This window comes from Pleurodeles waltl, chromosome 7, assembly GCF_031143425.1.
Source record: "Pleurodeles waltl isolate 20211129_DDA chromosome 7, aPleWal1.hap1.20221129, whole genome shotgun sequence".
In the NCBI taxonomy this organism is placed as follows: Eukaryota; Metazoa; Chordata; class Amphibia; order Caudata; family Salamandridae; genus Pleurodeles; species Pleurodeles waltl.
The window spans coordinates 1,495,997,788-1,496,025,321 of NC_090446.1; the positions used below are offsets into that span (position 1 = coordinate 1,495,997,788).

A 27,534-nucleotide genomic window follows, 5' to 3' on the forward strand; every position below is an offset into this window, starting at 1 on the left:
GTATCCTTGCCGCATGGCTCTCTGTACCCTATTCTTTGTACACAACGGTATCCCTGCTGCATGGCTCTCTGTACCCTAATCTATGTACACAACAGTATCCCTGCCGCATGGCTCTCTGTACCCTATTCTGTGTACACAACGGTATCCTTGCCACTTGGCTGGCTGTACCCTATTCAATGTACACAACGGTATCCCTGCCGCTTGGCTCTCTATACCCTATTCTATGTACACCGCGGTATCCCTGACGCATGGCTCCCTGTACCCTATTCGATGCACACAAAGGTATCCCTGATGCATGGCTCTCTGTACCCTATTCTACGTACACCGCGGTATCCCTGCTGTGTGGCTCTCTGTCCCCTATTCGATGTACAAAACAGTATCCCTGACGCATGGCTGTCTGTACCCTATTCTACGTACACAACGGTATCCCTGCTGCATGGCTGTCTGTACCCTATTCTATGTACACATCAGTATCCCTGCCGCATGGCTCTCTGTACCCTATTCTACATACACAATGGTATCCCTGCTGCATGGCTCTCTGTACCCTATTCCATGTACACAACGGTATCCCTGCCGCATGGTTCTCTCTACCCTATTCTATGTACACAACAGTATCCCTGCCACATAGCTGTCTGTACCCTATTGTACATACACAATGGAATCCCTGTTGCATGGCTCTCTGTACCCTATTGTACATACACAATGGTATCCTTGCTGCATGGCTGTCTGTACCCTATTCTATGTACACAACAGTATCCCTTCTGCATGGCTCTCTGTACCCTATTCTACATATACAATGGTATCCCTGCTGCATGGCTCTCTCTACCCTATTCTATGTACACAACGATATCCCTGCCGATGGTTCTGTCTACCCTATTCTATGTACACAATGGTATCCCTGCCACATGGCTCTCTGTACCCTATTCTATGTACACAACAGTATCCCTGCCACATGGCTCTCTGTACCCTATTCTATTTACACAACAGTATCCCTATGTACACAATGGTATCCCTACCGCAGAACTCTCTGTATCCTATTCTATGTACACAACGATATCCCTGCCGCATGGCTCTCTGTACCCTATTCTATGTACACAACGATATCCCTGCTGCACAACTCTCTGCACCCTATTCTATGTACACAACGGGATCCCTGCCGCATGGCTCTCTGTACCCTATTCTATGTGCACAATGGTATCCCTGCCGCATGGCTCTCTGTACCCTATTCTATGTACACAACGGTATCCCTGCGGCACAACTCTCTGTACCCCATTTTATGTTCACAACGGTATCCCTGCCTGTAGGAGGCTAGCCTGGCTTATAGTGGGTACCCTGTGGTACTTACACCTTGTGCCAGGTCCAGTTATCCCTTATTAGTAGAATAGAGGTGTTTCTAGCAGCTTAGGCTGATAGAGGTAGCTATAGCAGAGCAGCGTAGGCTGAACTAGGAGACATGCAAAGCTCCTACTATACCACTCATATCATATAGGTACCATAGCATAAGACACACAATACTCAGAGTTACTAAAAATAAAGGTACTTTATTTTAGTGACAATGTGCCAAAAGTATCTCAGAGGATATACTCCCTCAGGAGGTTAAGTAATATACATAAATTATATGCACACAAACCATAATCAGGTAAGTAACAGTTACAAAAGTAGTGCAAACAATGTAGAACACAATAGAATGCAATAGGGGGAAATAGGTATAGGGGCAACACAAACCATATACTCCAAAAGTGGAATGCGAACCACGAATGGAACCCAGGCCTAGTGTAGTGTGTAGAGGGTCGCTGGGACTGTTAGAAAACACCAAGGGTGTCCAAGATACCCCACCCCAAGACCCTGAAAAGTAGGAGTAAAGTTACCCTACTACCCCAGAAAGACAGTAATGTCGAGATAGGGGATTCTGCAAGGACAACAACTGACTGTAAAACACTGAAGACGGATTCCTGGACCTGATTACCTGTAAAGGAAGGTGACCGAGTCCAAGAGTCATGCAAGTGTCCGGGTGGGGGGGGGCAGGAGCCCACTAAACCCCGGAAGAAGGTGCAAAAGGGCTGCCTCAGGGTGGAAGAAGCCAAAGATTCTGCAACAACAGAAGGTGCCAGGAACTTCTCCTTTGGTCAGACGATGTCTCACAGCGTGCTGGAGGAAGCAGAGTTGTTTTCATACAGAAAGACTGCAAACAAGCCTTGCTAGCTGCAAGAGTCGTGGTTGAGGATTTTGGGTGCTGCTGGGGCCCAGGAAGGACCAGGAGGTCGCCCCTTGGAGGAGGAGACAGAGGGGGCACTTAGCAACTCAGAGAGCCCTCGCAGAAGCAGGCAGCACCCGCAGAAGTACCTGAACAGGCACTTAGGAGATCTGAGAACAGTGGTTGACTCAGAGTCACAAAGGAGGGTCCCACGGCGTCAGAGTCCAACTCAGTGAGTTGTGCAATGCAGGACGGAGTGTTGGGGACCTGGACTAACCTGTGCACGAAGGAAGACTTGCAAAAGTGCACAGAAGCCTGAGCACCTGCAGTTCACGTTGTACATAGGATTCCTGTCTGGCGTGGGGAGGCAAGGACTTACGTCCACCAAATTTGGACAGAAGGGGCACTGGACTGTTGAAGACACTTGGACCCAGCTCCTGTGTTCCAGGGACCACGCTCGTCAGGATGAGAGGGGACCCAGCGGACCAGAGATGCAGAAGTTTGGTGCCTGCGTTAGCAGGGGGAAGATTCCGTCGACCCAGGGGAGATTTCTTCTTGGCTTCCAGTGCAGGGTGAAGGCAGACAGCCCTCAGAGCATGCACCACCAGGAAACAGTTGAGAAAGGCGTCAGGATGAGGTGCTACAATGTTGCTGGTAGTCTTCTTGCTACTTTGTTGCGGTTATGCAGGCGTCCTGGAGCAGTCAGTGGTCGATCCTTGGCAGAAGTCGAAGAGGGAAGTGCAGAGGAACTCTGGTGAGCTCTTGCATTTGTTATTTGAGGAATAGCACAGAGGAGAGACCCTAAATAGCCCAAAAAGGAGGATTAGCTACTGAGAAAGGTAAGCACCTATTAGGAGGGTTCTCTGACGTCACCTGCTGGCACTTGCCACTCAGAGCTGTCCATTGTGCCACAACACCTCTGTATCCAAGAGGTCTGGGACACACTGGAGGAGCTCTGGGCACCTCCCCTGGGAGTTGCTGGTCAGGGGAGTGGTCACTCCCCTTTCCTTTGTCCAGTTTTGCCCCAGAGCAGGGCTGGGGGGGGATCCCTGAACCTGTATAAACTGGCTAATGCAGAGAGGGCACCATCTGTGCCCATCAAAGCATTTCCAGAGGCTGGGGGAGGCTACTCCTCCCCAGCCCTTCACACCTATTTCCAAAGGGAGAGGGTGTAACACCCTCTCTCAGAGGAAATCCTTTGTTCTGCCTTCCTGGGACCAGGCTGCCTATGCCCCAGGGGGGCAGAAACCTGTCTGAGGGGTTGGCAGCAGCTGCAGTGGAGACCCCGGAAAGCAAGTTTGGCAGTACCCGGGTCTGTGCTAGAGACCCGGGGATGCATGGAATTGTCCCCCCAATACCAGAATGGTATTGGGGTGACAATTCCATGATCCTAGACATGTTACATGGCCATGTTCGGAGTTACCATTGTGACGCTACATATAGGTAGTGACCTATATGTAGTGCACATGTGTAATGGTGTCCCCGCACTCACAAAGTTCGGGGAATTTGCCCTGAAAAATGTGAGGGCACCTTGGCTAGTGCCAGTGTGCCCACACACTAAGTAACTTGGCACCTAACCTTCACCAAGTGAGGGTTAGACATATAGATGACTTATAAATTACTTAAGTGCAGTGTAAAATGGCTGTGAAATAACGTGGACGTTATTTCACTCAGGCTGCAGTGGCAGTTCTGTGTAAGAATTGTCTGAGCTCCCTATTGGTGGCAAAAGAAATGCTGCAGCCCATAGGAATCTCCTGGAACCCCAATACCCTGGGTACCTAGGTACCATATACAAGGGAATTATAAGGGTGTTCCAGTGTGCCAATGAGAATTGATCAAATTAGGGCCAGATGTAGCAAAGGGTTTTACCCATTCTGCCCTTATGGGAAAATGTGTTCATACATATGGCCTTTAGTCACTAGCCTGCAGTGACACTTTTAAAAGCAGAGAGAGCATAAACACTGAGGTTCTGGTTAGCAGAGCCTCAGTGATATAGTTTGGCACCACACAGGGAACACATACAGGGCATACATTATGAGCACTGGGGTCCTGCCTAGCAGGATCCCAGTGACACATAGGCAAAAACAAACATACATATAGTGAAAATGGGGGTAACATGCCAGGCAAGATAGTACTTTCCTACACTGCCACATGGCTCTCTGCACCCTATTCTATGTACACAACGGTATCCCTGCCACATGGCTTTCTGTTCCCTATAAGATGTACACAACAATATCCTTGTGGCGCAGTGCACAACACACTGTGCACTACTCTATGTACACAGCGCTATCCTTGCCTCACAACTCTCTGTACCCTATTCTATGTACACAACGGTGTCCTTGCCACGCGGTGCACAGCTCACTGTACACTATTCTATGTACACAACGGTATCCTTGTCACACAGCTCTCTGTACCCTATTCTATGTACACTGCGGTGTCCTTGTCACACAGCTCTCTGTACCCCATTCTATGTACACAATGGTATCCCTGTGGCACGGTGCACAGCTCACTGTACCCTATTCTATATACACAATGGTGTCCATGCTGCACTGTACACAGCTCACTGTACCCTGTTGTATGTACACAACAGTATGCCTGCCTCATGATGCACGGTTTACGGTTCTTTTATGTGCTCTAGTGACCTCAGCAGCTAAGTGGGGAAATATCCCGGTACTCCAGGGGTTCAGCCTACCCTGTAATCCTAAGACTTGGTGGAGTTGGGGGTGATGACGAGAATGAGGAAAAGCTCCTGAAAATCATCAGCTGCTGGATTTTTCTATAGACCCTGTTGGTTGAAGAAAGAACAAAGTACTTGCAGAGGTGACCTTGCCTGTTCCCCCAGAACATGGGCAAATCTTTCAGGGTGCATATCTCATGTCCCGTTGAGTCAAGTTTCTTGACTGTGGGCTCCTTTTGCTCCTGGTGGTGACCCAACAGGCCCCCGGGTCTCAAAGAGACACAATCCGTGGGGAGCTGGATTTATTTACTCCCTGTGGCAGTCTTATCCTCTCCTTCTCCTGGTGTGCCTGTCCTGCTGATGGGGACATTCTGTGCAAACCCTCACACTCCTAGCCAACAGAGCACCATCCTGCCCACATTCTCCTACCCCAAAGCCTCCTGGCTGACTTGTAGTGCACTTGGATTGGCAGTGGGGACTAGAGTTTCTCCCATCACAGAGGGGGACAACCCTTCTGGCCCTTGGGAGACACATGTAGTCCGTGGGGTCAGCTGGAGACAAAGCCCTTAGCAGAGCATCCGTTCCCTTCTCCTTCCAATTGCCCTAGCTTTGTTGCTGTCACCTCCCACGACCAGTGTTAAGCTCACCGTCTCTTGTCAGGGGTTTATACGTGTGGGTAAAAAAATGTCAATGCCAGGCACTCCTTGCTAATCTCAGAATGCCACAGCATCCCTCAAGCCCTATCCAAAATGTAAGAAATTGGGTTATTGGTTGAGGTGCATGTAGCTCCCACTCAGGCAACAACCACAATCCATGTCAGTATTAACCCCAAAAATCTGTAGATTAACCTGTGCTTAACTCTCAGGTAGTTTGGCACAAAAACAGTCAGGCTCAACTTAGAGTCAAAGTGTAAAGTATTTATGCAGCATACAAACAGTAATAAAGTGAAAACACAGTCAGAGAAAAGTCCAACACCAATTTAGAAACATAGAGTAAATTTTAATAAATAAAATTTGACCAAAATGACAAACATCTAATCAGTAGAACTAGAGATATTCAATTTAAAAACTTTAGGTAGGTATAGCACATAAAAGCAGAAATCGCCACTCACGGCCACCTGGTCATTTTAGAACAGGGGAAAGTCACATGGTCAGGCTAACTGTGATGAAGCCAGGGCCGGATACACGGACCAGGTTAGTCCCTCTAAAAAAGTTACCTTCTCAAAGTCCGGTGCGAAGAGTCCAGGACTCCTAGTGGAGGAGGCCGTGAGGAGCAGGGAGAGCGACACAGGCTGTTGTCTCTGTAGTGTGAAGAGCTGTTCAGGTGTCATGGACAGTTGTTGCCTTAGTTTAGCATTGGCGGTCACCACAATCTATTGTTGCTATAGCGGAAAGTGCAGATCTCATGTTGTCGGCCATTGCTAGTGGTCGCCGTAGAGCAAAGAGTTCCGTTCACTGGAGCTTCGCATTGGTGGTCATCGTGTGCGGCAGGATCTTGGTGCAAACGACCCTGTTTGTGGTCGCAAAGAGCACAAAAGTTCAGTTTAAGGAAATGCTTCTTTTTGAATGATCATCACAAAGATTTGAACTGGTGCTGCTAATTTGTTGACACTGAGAGTGCACTGAGGACTGCTAACCAGACCTCAATGCCAGTGCTATGATGCTTAAAAGCAATGTTGAATTGGCTATAGCCAATTGGCATAACTTTACTTAGTCCCTACTTATTCAGTCCAGGGCCTGGCCATGCTGCAGCACTGACTGTGCCACCCTGGATGTGACAGCATGAAAGCCTGCGTCCCACCCTGCCACTGGAGACTGACAGAATAGCTTCAGACTGCTAACTCGACTTTGTCATTTACGGTAATGGCAAAGCCAAAACTTCCTTCTTTGACATATATGTCACCACTATAGCAGGCCTATCGAGTCCTGAGACAGGGTGCTGTATATGAAAGAGTAGGACACGTATTCTTATATTTCCTGACAGGAAAAAGCCCAGATTGTAGTTTTGACTGTGGAACATTAGTAGTCCCATTGGCTTGTACGGGGCTGCACACTGACAACTCAGCTGTGCTAACTTCTGAATAGAACTTTTAAAGTTGATACTTCAAGTTATAAAAAATGGTGGTTAGATTAAACCTGACTTGAGGCCCAAGTCACATTTAATGTAACTTTTTAAGAAATGCAACTTTTACAAAGTTGCCACTTTGTTGCCCAAGTCTACCTGTGGCCACTCTCAGATGCTGACCACAAGACAGCCTTCTGCCCTCCCCTGGGAAGAAGTGGCAACAACTCTCAGGAGTACGAACGATAGAGGCCTGCCATTGGAAGAGGTATTACCTGCCCTTGGCAGGGAGCCATACTAGATGTGAGCCCAAAAGGCGAGTTTCATATTAAAAGCCACATTTCAAGGGCAAATGGTGAACACATGCAAGAGGGGCTGTTCTTCTGTTGAGGTAGATGGACTGACATTAGGGACAGAAAGGGGAGACAAGTTGCTAAACTGTTTTTTTCTGTAGGCGTGTAGCCCTCAGGTGGTCACAACTCTAGGGTGAGTTGCCAAGCTTCACACACAAGAGTTGGGCTCTGCCATCTTGGGAGTGGGAAGAGTATTGCACTCTGGGATAGCTAGATGCAACACATTGCAGGAAGTTGTCATCAGACAGGGAGGGTCGTAGTAACCCATTAGCTAGTAACCGCTCCATCCCCGGAGGCCACTTTGTTGGCATAAATAGGGCACTCCTAGCCCCAGACATACAATCACATATGACTGTAGAGAAGATCAAATAAGTACTGCCCTCTGTGACCTGGATCTGGCAAGAGAGGCTGCACCAACTGCTGGACTGCACCTGCTGATCCTTCAGCTAGCAAAGAGAGGACGGTCCCTGTGGTGCCTGGCTCATAGGAAAGTTGCTCCAGAGCCCCAGACAGAAAAGCTGAAATCCAAGAGTCAGTTGGCTGACTTGTTGGTACAGCACCAGGGCCACAAAAGCCGAAGACTCCCATTCTGGCCAGTCAGTAGCCACAATCACCTGATCGCCACTGTCTGCCGGCGTGCCACCCAGGTGACCTAATCCCAACACTCAAACGTTGCACCCAATTGGGCTCGGCCTGGGGAGAATCATCGGAGTTCAGTTTGGTTGCCCATTACTCGCACTAACCTTCACCATAGGGAACTCTTGGTTTCACTGTGACCAGAGACCACTAGTCCAGTGGCAGAGGAGTTTGAGGGACATTGACACCTGTGGCACAGAAGAGGGATGTCTCATGCCCCAGACCAAACAAATCTTGCCCAGATGAGATCTGTTGTCAGTCCTGACCTCCCCCAACATTGTATCCACTGTAGGGAGTTCCCATAGACAAAGAAAGAACTAGATGAGGCGGCCGACCAGAGTGTCCCAAAATCCCAGATTTCCAGAGGTAATGTCCATACGCCAACGGTACAAAAGCCCAGAATAAGAGGAAAGGTTGAGAGGAAGAGACTACACGCAGAGGGGGGACCAGAAAGCTAGGGGTTACTTGCATTGATAGGCAGGTAATCGCTTTGATTGCAATTCAATCAATTGTTCTTCACCCACTGTGCCACTCAACAGAGAGGCCCGTCTAATGCAATTCCTTGTTGACCCTGTTCTTCATGGGAATAGTCCATCCCACACCTTCGTCATCTCATCCCCTCTATCTCACCACATTTATAATTGGGACATTTGGAAAGGACCCCAGGACTGGCACTGGTGAGAACACTACTGGACCAGTGGAAGACTGAAGAAGGATTGCACTTGTTGCTGTGGCCTGTGAGCAGAGCCCAAAAGGCTAGATTTGCTCTCTTACACCCAAGACCAAGAAGTAGGTTTCAAGGGTCCGTTCACTGACCATTTAAGCTATAGGGATATAAAAGCTTCAATTAGCTCATTTTCCTGAAGAGCACAGCTGACCAGTTCCAAATAGACATGCCCTGTACCCGGCTGGTGGCTCTTACTCACCCTATGTTATGTCCCTAAGGTCCTGGAACCATTAGATAAGTGTCAGGGTGTACTCCTCCTGATCTGGTACCTAAAAACTATTTCAACTTTTTGTCTGGTGAACCAACAGAGGACTGGGGCAGACCTGCCAAGTCTATCTGTCAAAGGTGCATTGCTACTGTGTCAAAGGTTCAGGTTGCACCGGCTTGGAGCTTTTCAGCAGGAAATCTGTTTCAGCCGTGCCGCAGAGAAGATATCCAGCCAGGTGGAGCTCTGTTCAGCTACAACGTGCAGCCTGTCATGGGGCAAGAGGAATCCGAGCTCCAAAAAAGTGACTAATGGTCGGATTTAGAATTTGGCAGATGGTTATTCCATCACAAACGTGTTGGATATCCCATCTGCCATATTACGATCTCCATAACCAATAGTGGGATCCTAATATGGCTGAGGGGATATCCGTCATACTTGTGATGGAGTAACCCCTCCACCAAACTATCAGGCCTTAAGTCTGAAGGTAGAAATCTTCATCAGGAAAAGGTGCCAAAAATATACTGCTGGGAAATGATCTTCTTTGGGTTTGAAATTTGTGTTTCTCCCACTCGGAGTTTCCTACCAAAAGTCAACAGGGATTTTGTCCAGCCGCTATACGGCCGTGTAGAATCCATCTTGCCCACAGCCTGCTGCCTTGTCCAACTCAGGTTTTTTGACTTTCAGCCCAGAGACTAAATGAGAAGGTCCAACCAGGATAAACCTGATCTTTCTACTCAGCCCGAGCTCCGTGTGAAAAGTCCTAAGGCTAACTCTTGTGCCAGTCTAGCGCAACCAATTGCCCACAGTTGGTTCATTGCAATATTTGGTACAACTTCTATCTAAAACTTTAAAATTTCATATCTCAGGTTCCCCTTATGGGATTTTTGTTATTTTTATGTAATTTTGTTCATTATTATATTTTACATGTTTTATAAATTGGAGTCGGATTTTTATTTTTTGTTATTTTGACTTTTGCTTGTCTGTTCTGTGCCATAGCCACCATGGGATGAGCTCAGGTTTAAACTACTGAAACCTCTACTGGACTTAACTAGGATAGTGGCATTATTACTTGTGAAGTACTACCATCCATCTAAACTAATAATCCACTTTCTCATATTAGTTGATCTGGGGGCCCTGAGGCGAGTCTGCTATGCCTGTGACTGTTTTTCTTGTTGTTCTCGATTCACTAAGAGGTTTTAACTTGTTAATTGTTTGGATCAGGAGCTTAAATATAGATAGTGACTGGTTTAACAAAAGATAACTAAATCTGCACCCAGAGACGTACTCTTCTGGGTGCAAATTAGCTACTTTGGCAGTGGTAAGCACAGTACTAGCAATCAAAAACACAAGGTGATGGGCCGAAAGCTGGCAAATAGCCTAACCACTGGCAATCACACTGGTAGCATTCCAATCCATTGTTTTTCACCCTTTCTGCCAATCAATAGAGAGGTCCATCTAATGCAAATCCCTGCTGATCCTGTTTCTCGTGGGAATAGTCCATTCCAAACCATGGTCATCTCACCCCTACCCTGTGGCCACCAGTTTTTTTAGTTGGGAAATTTGAGAGACAAACCCCACAAATCACAGTGACCAAGCTACACTCCTGGGTATAGCTGACCCAGTTTGCTGTTCCAAAATAGCACTGAGCCCAAGACAGCAGATGCAGAAATCTCTAACCCGCACAAAGGGCATGATGTACGACCATTTCATTTTGCGAGTTTCTAATTGCGATTCATACCGAATCGCAATTAGAGACTCACAAAATGAAATGTAAAAATGTGTCTCAGACATATTGAACAATTCCCAATGGGGTCGTAAATGACCTAACTCATTAACATTCATGAGGTAGGTTGCAATTTACGACCCTTTTGGAAATGGCCGCACTCACAGGGATGGTGGCCTTCTGGGCTCAGCAGACCATCATGCCTGTGACTGCTTTTTGATAAAGCAGTGTTTTTTAAATGCAGCCAGTTTTCCTTAAATGAAAAGGTGATGCATTTCAAAAATAAAAATGAAAAGATTTCTTTTCATTTTTTCAGAGTAGGCAGTGGTCTGAGGGACCCCTTCCATTTTGTGAATGGGTTAACACCAATTTGAAATTGTGTTTCACGGTCACAAAACAATCATACATACCTCTGCGGCTTGCAATTAGGAAGGGACGCCACTTCCTAATTGCAAGCTGGAATCCCTATTTTGCAACTCGGTAACTGCAAACTGACTCACAAAATAGGGATGGTACATCGTAGGTGGTCTTTTTGCGGTTGCAAACAGCGATTTTCACCTTTTGCGACGCAAAAATGCGTCGTACATCGGGCCCAAAGTCTAGCAGGTGTTATCTGAGCTACAGCTGTGCTGTGAAGAAGCTGCCCAGTTTTACGTTTTTTTTGTGATTGAGGGGAATTGTGCTGCTATTGCCTGCTCGGAACCTGCTTTGTAAAACAATCGTTGTTCTGACAAGAAAGAGAGAAGTAAAAAAAAATGAACAGAGACAACAACGAAGGAAGAAAAGAAAGAAACAATGGTAAAAAGAATAAAATATAAAGTATGAAATAAAGAAGGAAAGAATTAAAAGAAGACAAAGCTGTAACAACGAAAGAAACACGACAAAGCGAAACAAGGAAAAGACCTGAGAGAATCAAAAGAAAAAAGAATAAATAGAAGAAAGGCAAGAGGACGATGCAAAGAAGAATCACACAAAAAGAAGCGAAAGGAGGAGTTAAAGAATGTAGGACTGAATAGAATGAAAAAACAAGAGAAGACGGAAGCAATGACAGATATTTTTTAAAAAATGAGCAAGCGGTATAAGGAATACCAGCCAACCCAGAGCACGCCTGTCTATACGATTGGGCGGGCACGTGAAACTGAAAATTAGATGTCCTTGTCTGACCCCAGGCGCGCCAGCTTGCTAAATTAAAACTTTGAAAAAACAGCAGCGGAGAACACTCCCTCTACGACTGCCCATTTTTTAACCATTTTTTTCTCGCTTTCGACATGTTTTTTTTACGTCTTCTCTTCCAGGCTGAGCTTGAAAACACAGATACTTACTGCTATGAACCTTGTTTCCTGAGCAGCAGAACTGAAGACCAGAGAGGGGCAGTTATACCGAAGCCCCCCTCCCCAGTCTGAAGGTAGGACACTGTGCATGCTTAATCCGCTGATTCAGAAGGAACCATAAACTGTTTTATACGTAGATGATAAGGGGCTCTGTGTCACGTCTGACTTAACCTGGTTTAGCCGTGTTGCATTGTGGGACTTGTAGTTTGACTTTTACCATGCAATCAAAACTCAGCATGGAAGGTGCTGCTGGTTTAAACCCGGGGCTGAACAGCTGTGCCTACGTCGGATCTGAGAAGGTCATGTAGTCCTGATTATTTTTCTTTGCGTTCTGGGTTTATTCCTGCCTTCAAAGTGAGCAAAAGTTCAACTACCCGAAAGCAGAGGGATATAAAAACTCCCTGCTCCCGATAAGATGTTTACTGTCGAGAGACCGTTTATGATTCTGCTACCTAAATTTGAATAACATAATTAAATTTAGATTAAAAAAAAAATGATATTAACGTAATTTTTGTATAGGAAAGTGAACGAGGGAGGTGTCCGGTTCTCTGACGCAAGCACCGGTGCGGTACGAAGAGCAGCGGCAGTGCAAGCTTCTCTCACACAGTGTAACCGCAGCTTGTGTATAACACAAGAGGCTTCCTTCACAGCCAGAAATGTTGCACTAAGGTCCTGGGAGCATGCTGGCACACTTGCCAGACCCAACATTCGTAGCAGCACAGAGATCTGGTAAAGAAAGCAAGCTTCACTCTGACACATAACCGGTAATGTCTGGTCAGGGAGAGCATCAGCAGTGCAAGCTTCTCTCACTCAGAGTAACCCCAACTTGTCTATAACACAAGAGGCTTCCTTCACAGCCAGAAATGTTGCACTAAGGTCCTGTGAGCATGCTGGCACACTTGCCAGACCCAACATTCGTAGCAGCACAGAGATCCGGTAAAGAAAGCAAGCTTCACTCTGACACATAACCGGTAATGTCTGGTCAGGGAGAGCATCAGCAGTGCAAGCTTCTCTCACTCAGAGTAACCCCAACTTGTCTATAACACAAGAGGCTTCCTTCACAGCCAGAAATGTTGCACTAAGGTCCTGTGAGCATGCTGGCACACTTGCCAGACCCAACATTCGTAGCAGCACAGAGATCCGGTAAAGAAAGCAAGCTTCACTCTGACACATAACCGGTAATGTCTGGTCAGGGAGACCAGCAGCAGTGCAAGCTTCTCTCAGATCCCCAATAAGTTCAGCAAAGAAGGTAGGATTGGAAGCTGTCTTCATACAAAGGGACTCTGTCCAGTCCATGAAGCAGCAGTACAGCTACGATGGGAAACAAGCACAGGCAAAGCCACGATGTCTCACCTTTGGGATCTATTGGTTTTTCCAGTGGTGCTAGCCAAGCATGGCTGATGCTGTGTAGCATGGCTTTAAAAAAAAAAAAAAACTGACAGCTGCGTCATTTTGGAGACACACACACCAAGCATGGGTGCACTGACAAAATGACAGGAGCCCTTTTTTTAGGGGCGAACACAGCGCTCCGTCCCCTGTAGTTGTCTCTCTTTGGGCTTCCAACCACACCCATGTCACGTCAGTCACTTTCATTGGTTCCTGCGCTTGCCTTTTAAAATCCGCTTGCTTTCATTTGTGAAAGGCATGCATACCTCATGCCTTTTCTGGTGTTTAGCCCACCTACACAGCACCGGTAAACTACTAAAAACATACAAGGCTCCATGTTTTCAGCATGGTTTCCAGACTTCTTTATCTGTTTATTTCCGCGCGATCACGCTGGGGTTTACATAGTGCAACCGCGCTCTGTTTTTCCATTTTCAGTGTCAGCACAATCGCGTTGCATTTTACATAGCGCGATCGCGCTGTGTTTTTTTTTCTTTTCATTTGTGTGGCAAGAAAACTCCGGCTAGGAGTTTACAACGCTAATAGCTCTAACTCGAATAAATGTGAGACCCGTTGCATTGAAAATGCTTGATTCTTTTTGTTTGCCAATCTGAGGTTAGATCAGTAAAGAAAAAGAAAATACCCAGCACAGTGGCAAGGGTGGGGAGCAAGATGGAATGGAATCAAAGAGGGCTGGCGAACCAAGCAGATGGTGGTCGGGGTGAAGAAACAGGAGGGCGGTGGGGTGAAGCAACAGAAGGGCGTTGGCAGGGAGAAGGAATACTGGGGACACAGGTAGTGGGTGGAAAACAGAGAGTGCGGGTGAGAGAGAGGCAACAAATGTGAGAGAGCAATAAAGAGCTTCAGGAGAGAAGCACACAGGCGAGAAAGCAATACAGGAGGTAAGCGTGCAAGGGCATCAAGGGGAAAGGTGGGAGAGATGCACACATGCAGCAAAAGATTAACACGAGCGAGTGTGGCAGAGGGAAGAAGTACAAGGGAGAGGCTGCTGGAAAAAATGCAAACTCTCATCGAGTGCTTAAACAAAAAGAGAAAAGTAGCACCTGAAATAGGAGCAGTGGAAGGACATAAGTAAAGTGTCCGTGCTCCAGCAGAGGGACAAACTGGAAGGAAGGCCCACCCACGCTAACAAATAGTAAGAAAGCAAATGAGAGTGAAAACAAAGCCAACCAACAGTAAGCAATGGGCCTAATGTAAGCTAATAATATGTCTCACAGGAGCCCCTCAGTATATTGCTTTTTCGCTCATCTGCATGCACTACTTTAAGCAAGACCTAAAACAGCACCAGGCATGAACTTTGGAAGGTGTATACAATTTGCATTAGAAACAAAATATAAGCAGTGCTAGGTGAACGCCAGGATACAAGTTTCTCTCCCATCAATAACAGTTTGAGAGCTTGGCGTCAGCAGATGCAAAACCTGCCCACACATAGAGAGATAGTGCAGCATATGTGGCACCAGTGCTGCCTCCATACACACAAGCGAGACAGTATGTTCAGCAGCTGTGCACGTTTCCTGAACCACAGACTGGTGGAGGGCAGCCATCAGCAGGGTAAGCTTCACTCACACACAGCAGGTACAGAACCAACAGCAGGAAGCAGGGCCAGCTTCCCTCATGCCACTAACAGGTACAAGATAGACATAAACAGTGCAGACATTCACCACACAAAAACAGGAAGAGAATGGACAGTAATTGTGCAAGCTTAACTGACATATGATGGGTACAGCACAGACACCGTCAGTTCAAGCGCTCCCACGTGGTGACCAGCAGGTCTAGACTCTCCCTCTTTCTGGGAACAAAGACACATCTGGCCCGCTAGGTGCAGCACCTGGCAGCAGTGTAATACTCTCTTCTACATAGTGTAGCTACAGCACAAATGCACCAGTTCCAGTTTTCCTCTCACACATTGCTGCTTTTGGCACATGCAGCATGTGTAGCAGTGGTCACGAGCTTCTCTCACACACAGTAGCACAGCATGGGCAGTGAGTAGGGAACCGCCGCTCTCCCGTACACAACATGTTCTGTAATGGTATGTATATTTGTAAACTGCACTATCACCCTGCAGGGTGTCTTGTTGCTGAGCAGGTGTGCGTATGACGTTGCCAAGGGCAAGGCGGAGCTAATCAAAGAGCCAAGTCTGCAGCATCTTGTGCAACTCAAAGAGCAAGGAGGAGATTATGATATGTAGCAGTAGGTCGCTCAATGCACTAAGAGTAATGTAGCAGAAGGGCCGACTCTGGGATCTGGCTCTGTGTAAGCAAGGTGTATGCACAAGTAGGAGTCCGACCGAGCAAAGGGGCCTGACTGGTTTGTAAAAGGAGATGCGGCTAGTGAGTTAGACTGGGCCAGTGTTGTGTAGTTCTTTGACGGTGTGAGTGAAGAGTTTGAATTGTGCACGCTTATGTATAAGTAGACAATGGAGCTCTTTGTGGTGTGATATGGTGTGTATTTGGAAGGTTTAGAGTGATTCTGGCCTCTGAGCTCTGGATGTTTTGCAGTGGTCTGGTGAGTTCTTTGATGATCTCTGCATAGAGGATATTTCCATAGTCCAACTTGCTTGTGATGAGGGCATGGGTGGCCGTTTTGTGGGTGCTGTTCGGAAATCATTTGTATATTCACCTCATCTTCCGGGTGGGAAAGCAGGAAGCTTTAACAGTGTTGACTTGGGTGGTCATGTCTGCTGTTGATGGTTATCCCCAGGTTCTTGGTGTGGGTGCCGCGGGTAGATGTGTGTTAGAAATGAGGTATCAAGTTGGCAGTGGTTTGCACCCTGTGCAAGTAGGGACCCTCACTCTAGTCAAGGTAAGGGCACGAGCAGTCAGGCTTATCTCAGAGGCAAAGTGTAAAGTATTTGTATACACACACACACACACACACACACCTACAGTAACACAGTGAAAACATGACAAACGTACTACACACCAGTTTACAAAAATGGCCAATATTTATCTGTGTAAAACAAGACCAAAACAACAAAAATCCAACATACACAAGTAAAGATATCACTTTGTAAAAAGTTGAAGTGAGTCTTAATCAATAGGAACTAATGATTGCATCTTTTAAGCACAAACTACCTGGGATGCATCAAAAGCAAAGATGATGCGTCTGTTCCTTATTGCGCAGAGGAGGTGATGCGTCACTTCTTTCCTTGCAGGAGAGGCAATGAGTCGGTTCCTTACTGGCAGGGGAGGTGACGCATTTATTCTTTCCTCTCGAGAAAGGCGATTTGTTGATTTCTGGACATGCAGCCTCAGTTCCTTACCGCAGTGTAGGGTCGATGAAAAATTGACACCCAGGGGACAATGTGTGGAAAATCCAGATGCGATGTGTTGATGGAGCCGTAGGAAAACAGGCAATGCTTCAGTTCTGCAGCTACGAGACAGGAACTATGTTGATTCTTTAGCCATGGGACATGTGCTACATCGATTTTTCTGCTGCGGTGCATTGCTGTGTAGATTTTGGTCACCAGCTTACACTTCCAAGTGCCCAGGGACTGGAGTTGGCACCACTTGGCAACGTAAGACTCTCAGCAGAAGAGCCCAGGCACTGGCAGATGAAGTCTTTGATTTCCCTTAGATTTCTTAACAGGAACCAAGCTCAGTTCAAGCCCTTGGAGAACTTTGGAAAGTAGGATGTAGAAAGCAAAGTCCAATCCTTTCACTTCCCAAACAGAAGTAGCAAGCAGCAGGCCAGCACAACAAAGCAACAGGCAGAGTGGCAGTCAATCCTACGACATCCAGCTCTTCTTCCTGGCAGAATGTCCTCAATCCAGAAGTGTTCTAACTTTTTAGGGTCAGAGGTCCGGTACTTATACCCATTTCTGGCTTTGAAGTAGGCAAACTTCAAAGAAAAAGTCTTTGTAGTGCACAAGACACTGTCTTTCGTGCCCTAGCCCCAGACATACTCCATGGGGTTAGAGACTGTTTTGTGTAAGGACAGGCACAGCCCCATTCAGGTGCAAATGTCAGCTCCTCCCACCACTCTACATCAGAAAGACCCATCAGCTCTCTTTATGTGACTGTCTAGAGTGAATTCACAAACAGCCCAACTGTCGACCTGACCCAGATTGTACTCCACAGAGAGGCAGAGGCACAGAATGGTTAAGCAAGAAAATGCCCAGTTTCTAAAGGTGGCATTTTTAAACTTACAATTTAAAAACCAACTTCACCAAAAGTTGTATGTTTAAATTTTGAGTTCAGAGACCCCAAGGTCCATATCCCTATCTGCTCCCAATGGGAAATTACACGTTAAAGATATTTTAAGGCAATCCCCATGTTACCCTTGCAATAGTGAAAAACAATTTTAGCAGTATTTTACTATCAGGACATGTAATACACACCAGTATATTTCCTACCATTTAAATACCCTGTCCATGGGGCTGTCTTGGGCCTACGTTAGGGGTGACTTACATGTAGTAAAAGGGAAGATTTGGGCCAGGCAATTGGGTGCTCTTGCCAGGTTGAAATGGCAGTTTAAAACTGCAAACACAGACACTGCAGTGGCAGGTCTGAGACATGCTTACAAGGATAATCATGTAGGTGCACAATCATTGTGCAGGTCCACTGATAGTAGCATTTGATTTACGGGCCCTGGGCCTTAGGGAATTACTAGTAAATAAAATATGCCAGTCATGGATAAACCAACCAATCCTATTTAAACACGGAGCACTTGCACTTTAGCACCGGTCAGCAGTGGTAAAGTGCCCTGAGTCCTGAAGCCAGTAAAAACGAAATTCAGCACAGGATCAAAAACAGGAGGACAGAAGCCAAAAAGACAGGAGAAACCACACCAAAAGCTGACAGGTCTAACAGTGTGGTTACTAGTTTAACTGGCCACCAGGTGGAGTCCTATGGTGATGTGTTATTCCCAAAGTTTATGACTTTTGTCTTCGTAATCTTAAATTTGAGACAGTTGGTATTCATCTAATCTGTGACTTCTATCTTGCAGGCGATGAACTTGTTCTGGGTGTTGGGAGTCTTGCCCTAGAGGGAGAGTAGGAGTTGTGTGTCTTCAGTGCAGGAAAGAACTTTGATGTTGTGGGTGTGGATAACACTAGCCAGAGAGATTATTTATGCATCGAAGAGGGTCAGGCTGAGTGAGTTTCCTACAACAGATGAGGTTGTAGGCGACTGAAGAGTGGGAGACCTGGCTGACTGCCTATGCCCTGCCAGTCAGGAAGGAGTAAATTAATTGGAGGGTGGGTTCTTGGATTCTTATCTTGTCCATCTCCCTCCATATGGGACCAGGTGTAGAGACTGTGTGAAATGCTACAGAGAAGTCCAGAAGGATGAGGGCTGCCATTTCTCCTCTGTCCAGGATCATGCGGATGTTGTCTGTGGCAATGATGAAGGCTGTTTCTGTGCTGTGGTTGGGTCTGAAGTCAGACTATGTGGCGTTGAGGAATTTGTGTTTTCTCAGATGGTTGGTAAGGCATCTGTTGATGGGTTTCTCTAAGACTTTGGCTGGGTACGGTAGCAAGGAGATCAGTCTATAGTTGGAGAGCAATGATGGGTTTCATTAGGGCTTCTTGAGCAGGGGAAGCACTGTGGCATGTTTCCAGTTGCCCTGAAAGGTAGCAGATGAAAAGGGGGTGTTCAGGATGTGTGTCAGAACTTTCCTGATGGGGTGAAGTCCTTGGTGTAGGTGTGGTGGGGGCATGAGTCAGATGAGGCCCTGGTGTGGATGGACAGTATGGTAGCAACAATTTAATCCGAGGTCATGACGGGCCATGTGGTCATGTTCAAGGCAGGGAGTCCTGTTGCAAGATCTGTTGAATCAATTTGAGGTTCAAAATTGCTGTATATGGAGTTGATCTTGGTTCAAAAGAATTCTAAGAGCTTGTTGCACAAGTCCTGTGAGGGTGATGCTATTGGAGTACGCTGACGAGGTGGAATCTTTCACAATAGTGAACATCTTGTTGAAGCTGTTGGAGCTAGTATCAATGAAGGTCTGTAAGAGTAGTGTGTTTGGTGTCCTAGATCTGTTGGTTGTAGCATCTCATAACAGCTTTGAAGGTGAAGGTATTTTTGTCTGCGGTCTTGGAATATGTGCTCCAGTTGTTTGCAGTGGCGCTTCGTCATCCCGAGTTCCTCCATGTAACAACTGGTTTGAGGTATTAAACTAGTGGCTTTGTTGTGTCTGGGGGGGGAGGTGCAGGGTGTCAGTGCAGCCAGTAATACAGATGTTGAAGTTACTGATGGATTTTGGTAGGCTGGTCATGTGTTTGGGCCAGTGAGCAGCCCAAACACCTGGGATGTTGTTCCAGTTCTAGCGGGCAGATCTGGCGATGTTCTGGCTGTGATGTTGCAGGGTGGAAATTCTAAACTTGACAAGGATATGGCCCATTCAGGTGATTGTGGTGTTGACTTGTCGACTGAGATGTTGTCGAAGGAGGTAAAAATCAGGTCCAGGAGGTGACCCGTGGAGTGTGTGAATCCATTTATGTGTCGGTGAGGCTAAGATTACCAAGGTCTTCTAGTAGTACTGTTGAGTTTGGGTCGGTGCACTCTTCCAGGTGAAAGTTGATACCTCACAGGTGGATGAAGGTGCTAGAGTCGAGGATGAGAATGATTAAGTCCACAATGTTTTTTGTGAATTTGGTGTGTGGTCCTGGTGGTCTGTAAATGAGGGTCTGGCACAGGGTGTGGGTGGTGGTTGTTATGTAAAGTTTAAACATCAAGTGTTCCATTTTGCTTGTGGATATGGTGCAGCTGAAAGCGTCCTTGATGATGATGGTGACTCCTCCTCCTCCAGGCTTGCGTTGTTAGTTCTGCCTGACAATCTTGTATCTGGGAGGGATGGCTGCGGTGATGTTGGGGGATGAGGCAGGTTTCAGACAGGTTTCTGTGAGAAACAAAGTCTGGAGTGTGGTCGTATGGTATATCCCAGATCTCCGTGGAGTGTTTGGTGAGTAAGCCATGTTGATGAGCATGCATCAGAGTGAGGACTATTGTGTGGTTGGTGGCTAGTCTGAGTGTGTGTGTGAGAGTGGGCTGTTGGGTGTTGGCACTGTGCAAGTAGAGAGTGATGGCTGTGGCAGTGTGCATGCAAACTTGCAGGAAGCACAGGAGAGCACTCTTTCAGGGATGTGTGGTGCAGCATGGTAGGAACACGGCAATCGTTGATCGAGGTGAGAACGTGGAGGGTCTCGGAGAAGTAAATGTGGGTTGGGGGAGGACAAGGGTTGCTGGCCTCGGGCTTGGATGGGTTGTGGAAAGGTGCAGCCGGGCTTGGCTTTGTAGGCCCTTTGGCACGCTGGTTGCACATCCGCACTGCGGCTGCCATTAAGTAGGCCCTGAGAGAGGAAATGACCAGTGGGCAGTGAGCAGGGCTGGAAAGGGGCACAGAAAGCAGGAGATTGTGGGAGGAGGGGCACAGCTGAGGAGCACATGGGGCAGCAGCAGGAAACGAGCTGGAGAAGGACCCAAGAAGAGGGAAGGGAACAAAGTGTTCATAGGATCCTAAAGTGGTGAACATCACAGCAGAAAAACAAATGTGACACAGAGAGAAAAACAGAGAGAAAGTAGAAGAGGCACAGCAAGAAAACAGCACAAATGAGCAGAAAACGAGTGAAAGGAGAGATACAGAAGCGGCACAAATGAGCAGGAAGTGAGAGGAGATACAGAGAGTGGTAAAAATGAGGAGAAGAGAGTGTGTGGAGATTGGGAAAGAGGCACAAAGGAGCAGAAAAGAGTGTAAGTGTTGGCAGAGAAAGTGGCAGAAATGAAGCAGAAGTGAGGGAAAGTGGCAAAACAAGAAAATGGTGGCAATGGCTGGACAAAGCTGATTGAGATAAGCAGCAAAGAGAGAGAAAGAGAGAGGGCAGAGGTGGAGAAGGAGTGAAGTTGGAGTCTCTCACACACAGGAGCAAAGTTCAACAGGGCCTTGCCGGGTCGAAGGACCAGCACAGGTAAGTCCTATGGGATAGCAGGCACTGGCTTAATCAGTACAGGACATGTGCAGCTCTGGGAACTCCTGTGTAAGTTGTGTGTGTAAGATTCAGTAATGACATCAGACAGCATGGGCAGTACCTGCACAAGCCTCTGTCACACAAAGAGCATCTCAGCACATTCAACTGTGCTGAAAAGCTCCCCCCTCCCCTTAGACACAAAAGTAGACAACAGGAGCAGTGAGAGAAAATGCATCTACCTTATCTGTTACCCTGTGTCTTAACTTCAGAATGTTTACTTTTGCTGTGACTTGGGAGTTTGAAACATACTGCTGGCCCAAGTGCTCTGTAACATTGGTTGTCAAGGACTGTACACAATGAAGATAGCTCTTGTTTCCTTCATAATGCCTTAAACAAAGTGTGACTTTTCCCAGTAGCCACAGTGACGCCCTGCATTTAATGTATACATCAATATTGATATTAAGAAATTTAAGAGCATGCAAATGCCAAAGGCATTTTGGCGCTTTAAGGTAGAAAAGTTTTCTTGGCAATATGAATAGTTCTTGGTTGAAGATGAAGAGCTTTATAGGTGTTGGAAAGCAAGACAACAAAACTACCCTAAAATCGAGTAGGCAAAGAGTCTAGCATAATCTTAACACTGATAAATCCAGCAGCAAAAAGCAGCTGCAAAAATAGTAATAATGGGGCACAAAAGGTTTCTAAGGTGGACAATGAACATGATGACAAATAGGAAAATTTAAAGCATTGCAAGACATCCTTCTCAGATCCCAGCCTCCTTGTGTATGCGTAGACCAGGGAATAACTTCACAGGAAAGTGGCGAAACACCATCACGTGTGGGGACTTCTTAGTTAGGAATCAAGATAACTCCAACCACACGCACCTTGACAGTAAAGTGGCATTGTTCTTTCAGGCAGATGCCTGTGGAATTCCACATTCTGTCCAGCAGCAATGCCCCCCGCCACCCAACCACCTCCAGCCTAGGAGCTCTGTGAAGAGCCTCCGAGTTCTCATTGATGGGGTGTAATGTTGTCTTTTTTTTCAGCTGTGCAATATCGGAACGATAGGTAGATTTCTTACCTTCTGAAGCTCTCATCCAGGTCATTATCTCATTAGTTCATCTCGAGGAAAAGCTATGGAAACTCTCTGTACCTGGGACTTCCCGAGGGCCTCAACCATAGATTGCAGCTGGCACAAAATCAAGCAGCCAGGCTGATTTACCAAACATCTAGAAAATGTTACATGCCCCCCCTGATGAGGAAACTACACTGGCTGCCTGTAACACAGAGCACCCTCTTCAAAACTGGCTGCATCCTTTTTAATTCCCTGTATGGCAGCGGTCCAGCTTTCATCTCTGCCGGCTCGGCGGCTCCAGATTCTCTGAATCATTAGAAATGAGGGTGACCCCCGCTACACCAGATTTAGACAGCCTTTAAAAACTTGGCTTTTTAAACAAGCATACAAGTGAAACTGCAAGCAGAGTGCAAGGTGTTTGTTATTCTAGCACCAGGAAACCGTAATGTAACATAACATAACATAACATAACATAACATATGCAAGAAGAACAGGATGGTGCAGACTTCATCGCCCCTCAGCTATACTGCTTTAGGTTTAGACCTGTAACAACTGATTAAACTCCACCAAAAGGGGAAAAACCCTTATCCGTGTACACATATAAACACTGATAAACACCTGCACAACCACAAGATAAAATACCATTTAAAGAAAGGAAAGTGAGTGAGAATTAGTCATTTTTATTTCCTTCTAAGAATGCAAACACAATGTAATTTTGTTATAAAGGTAGCAGCAAGAAAGAATGGTCTTAGATAATTCTGGTTGGATTTTCTTGTTTAAGCATGTCTCTAAAATATTGTTTCTTCTTCCTTTTATTTCCTCCGTTGTGTATACTTGGATTGATGGTGCAGGGATTAAAAAACATGCTTTAGGTCTAATCTAGTTATTGTATGCACTGAATAGAATTTTGCAATATTAATATTATATTTGATCTTTCTTTTGACAGTGTTTAGTTCTTTCTCTCGTTGGTGAAATGGCTTGCTCATAAGAATCTTGACCAATATGTAGTACCACATTTGCCCATAGCCACAGAATGGTAAAACCCTTTGATACACCAGCCCCCGTTTTTAGCAAGTAAGTATTGATAGCAACTCACCTGCCAAACACACCAGGGTTTCAACATTCAATTCAATTTGTAGTGACAGGTACCCATGAAAAGAGCCTTGTCACCATGCACATGGGATCGTTTTAAAACCATGACTCTAGACTTTTCACATAAATAGAATTTGTAGCTGCAAGGTGTCCTGTTGTTACGTGGATATATTCAGATGGTCCTGGCTTTTTTACCCAACTGCACTTTACTGCTGTTTTCTGAGCCCATGGTTAATAATGTTAAAAACAACATTTCAAGCACCAGAATACAATTTGATGTCTCTTAAAGTGATACATTCGCCATGGAAACACTTGACATCTATGGATGTAAACACAACAGGAGCACTATCTTTATGTAGTTAGGCAAAGAGTGCTGCAAAAGAGTGGCGACCATGCTTAAAGTATCAAGTTCCAGGTGCCTTAGAATGCAGGGCTACATATTAATCTGGTGTAGTTTCAAAATGTTACAGGTTTCACATGATACTTTGCTGTCGGCTTGCAGGGTTCACCATCCCTACAATGTCATCATTTTCAGTAAGGCGTAGGGGTAAGCAGTAAACTCCCGGCTGCCCGCAGAATTCGAGGAGTTTTGTCCACTCTGCGCTTCTCTGCAAAAACTCTGCCAACTGTCACATGGCTCACATGTGGCTCACCAATGTTATGTTGGCAAGCTCAAGCAATAAAAACAAGCACTAGATGTCTCAATGCAGGCAGTCACGACAAGTCGACACCGCTCATGATAAGAAAGTTGCCGCTCAAGTTGCAAGAGCTGATTCTCACGTAGAAAGTCTACTTGAGTACCAGAAAGAAGCAGGGCCCTATGGCGCACCTTGTTGTGCCTTTCACACTGATTTTACAGCGCAGTACAAGTTCCCGGTGCTAAAAATCAGCACAAGCAGTTCCACAAACCAGAATTCCACCACTCATACAACTTCGTTGACTCTTGTGGAAATTTTAGGTAACTCTCTAGAGCTCGGCGGTGTAAAACTCCCCAAGTTCCACTCACCCCTAGTAAGGAGTAGATAAATGACCCCATCTGTAGCCAGGAATTTGTTTATTAAAATGTTTGAATATAGCACTCTTACTTTTTTAATCGATTAATAGTCCAAAAACCAGCAAGAATTCTGACAGAGTAGGTAATGAGATGTAAAAGAGGATAATGAAATGTGAATGAGAGCACAAAAAACAGACTTTCTGTTCTTAAAACAATCTAACATAGGTCCATTAGACACACTGCCAATGGGAAGGCACTGCAAACCCTGTATTACATCTCCTTTAAATTAAATAAGTGCTTTAAAACCCAAACAACAAACACAAAACAACATGTTTTGTAAACACCGGAAAAACACAACTTTTGTCTTTTTTGATGGTTAGGCAGCCAAATAAACACTGACAATTACTGATTTTGACAGGTTTGGAAAACACTAAAAATTTGCACTGAAAAAACGACTGCTTAATCATCCCCCAGCACTTCCTTCATCAACCACGTCCTGCTGTCCCAGTATCTATCCGCTGATTATTGAAGACTCATGTAACGTCTTCATATTCCATAGATACTCTTGCCCGAGAAGTTCAAATATGTAATCATTTATGATGCCCAATGTATATAAGTTTGTGAATTTTGAGACTTACATTATTGTGTAACAATTAAACATACAGTGGTTTGTCTTATGGTAAACATATTTTAGCTGAAGCATTTTTCACTCCTAATTTAAACCTCTGACATAGAGCCAGTCTCATCCCACAGGCTCTCTGACAGTCTTCCCCTGAGGATATCTGCTGCTCATCTTTGGAAAGGAAATGGTGAAGAGAACAGGCCTGAGTGCAATGCAAGAACATTTGTGATGTCCATAGCTCTGGTACCACTTTTTTTCATAAGGTGCGTCCAGCAGACATAGATTCTGCTTCCCAGGAGGGTACTCTATGGCCCTATGGATAGGAAGTTTGGTAATCCTTTTGATGTACGTGGGTTAGACTGGATAGTAGTGGGTTTCGCTGGCAGAGGAAGAAAAGTTCCTTAGCTTTAGAAGTCTAACTTGGCATCTTGAGCTTTGCAGCGTACTTTGATAGCACTTTGGGAGAGTCTGTGTGGCAGTGGATGCAGGACCAACATCACTTTGAAGTGAAAGCAGGAGTGGGGGGGGGGCAGTGCTTAGTTTGTAAAAAGAAGGAATGCTAATGCCCGAAGCTCTGCTCAGAAGTTGGCAGCCATTGCAAATAAACGTCATCATGCCAAATCCCACGGCTGCTAATCTTTAATACACTTCCAGATACTCCCTGTCCCTTTTTCTCACTCTCGCGGGTCCCTGCTTTCTCCCTTTGTGACGGTGTTGCCATCTTTCTTCTTCTCCATCTTTCTGATCCATGTGTTTCTTCCTCTCTTGTGCTTGGTCAATATGTGACATGGGAATAAGTGCTGGTGGCAAAAATTAGTGCTGGTTCAAATTAAGCACCGAGTGGAGGCTTTTGGGAATGTTCTACAGGTAGGTTTATGGTCAACCACTGATGATAGCCCAGCACCCCCTTGGGAATTTGTGTGGCACATTCATGCTTCAGAACATGCATTCAACACACTGGGTAAGAGGAAGCTTCCATGCACACGGTTAGACTTGTACTGCTTGAAAATAAGTCACTGGAAGATTGTGCTCACCTAACCTGAATCTCTACCCAGGGTTTGATCCTGGGGGACCACTTCCATTGCTCATCCTTAGTGGTCATTGGTATCCCTCTTTGCTCTGAAAACTGCATACCGGAAGGAGGCTGCTCACAGGAGGTGTGCGTCGACTGCTGCATATGTCCTGAACTCAGAGATAGGTGCTAACCACATGGGAAACAAAGCCAAGAGGACTGTGTGCTGAAACTGAAGACATGTAAGGGTGTCTCTGCAGTGGCCCATAAGAGAGTCAGGCAAGTCCTGATCTGCTGCAAGAATTCCAAGCTGACCTGGTGGGTTATCAAAAACAGTGCAGACCCCCTGTGATTGTCCAGTGTCCATCAAACATTTACTCAATAGTGTCAATCATGGTGTTGGTCACTCTTAAGCTTGACGTAACGTGGAAACTTTCTAAAAGTTTTTTTCCAAAATCCCTATCAGAGGAGGAATATGCATCATATTAAGGTAACGGGCTACGCCACAACACTTTTGATCTGTTCAGAACATCCTTGTAGCTGACTCAAGGAGCAACCTTAATTTCCTGCTGCACTGTGGTAAACATTAATGATAAACTGTCTTTTTGTGTGCTTTATTTTGTTTATCCGTTTCTGTTTATATTCATTATTTTATGAAACTTGTATTTCCTATAACCTTTGATCCCTTCATCATATTTTACTATCTTAAAATATTTTAACAGAAAACATTATGTGGTCTTTAATTTGCTTGTTTCATAACTGTTCTGTTATTTAGTTTTGCTAACACATACAACAGCTTACGCAGTTTAGGATTGCCTTATCACTCTGTACGGCAATGGTAAACTAAAATATCCCCAAAAACGAAAGCATGAAGAGCTGCTCTCCTACACAAAATAGCTAGGACATTGTTCATGGTTGCAGGATACACGCCCAGATAGCCTCATTGGAGCGTCTCTAAAAGTCCCAGAACAAGAACAGTAAAGGTAGAAGGAACGAGAGGGTCTTAGAGAGGTCTTTTCTCTGGATCGTAGGTCAGTTACTCATTATTGAGCTGCATTAGTGACCGAGGGCCTAGGGTATTCCAGTTAGATAACCAAGTTGCGCCCCGTCTACGCTTAATCCAGCCAAAGCACATACACGAATGTGGAAGACGGTGTGCGTCTCAAATAGGGAATGCCTCTAGTGATCACCTTCAGTGAACCTCCCTGTTCATGTGGAGTTTGGATGGAACTGAAAGTCCTCCATTTTCTGTAGGAAACTCTAAATACAGACTAGATTATAGCCACTGAATCGCTGTGGTGGAGGAAGTTCAGCTGGTGGATCCTGTTCCGAATTTACAGATTCCTTCAGAAGCTAGAGGACTTTCAATTCTTTCCAAACTCTAAATGAGGACCTTCTGACCAGTCAAAGCTTCAAAGGGTTATTCTTTTTCATGTATGAAGACTAGACCAGATCAATATGAACAAACACAACATGCCAGAAGACACCTGAATATTCTAAATTTGAGAAATTGAGAAAA

General features: G+C 45.8%; 1 long non-coding RNA gene across 1 annotated transcript in view; it reads left to right on the forward strand.

The window, feature by feature from the left end:
- Positions 1-11,886: 11,886 nt before the first annotated feature.
- The window catches only part of LOC138246570 (uncharacterized), a 402,277-nt gene continuing 386,629 nt past the window's right edge, over positions 11,887-27,534 (forward strand). The window contains exon 1 of the long non-coding RNA XR_011194309.1: positions 11,887-11,984. This is a non-coding gene — a long non-coding RNA (uncharacterized lncRNA). The remainder of the gene's footprint in view (positions 11,985-27,534) is intronic.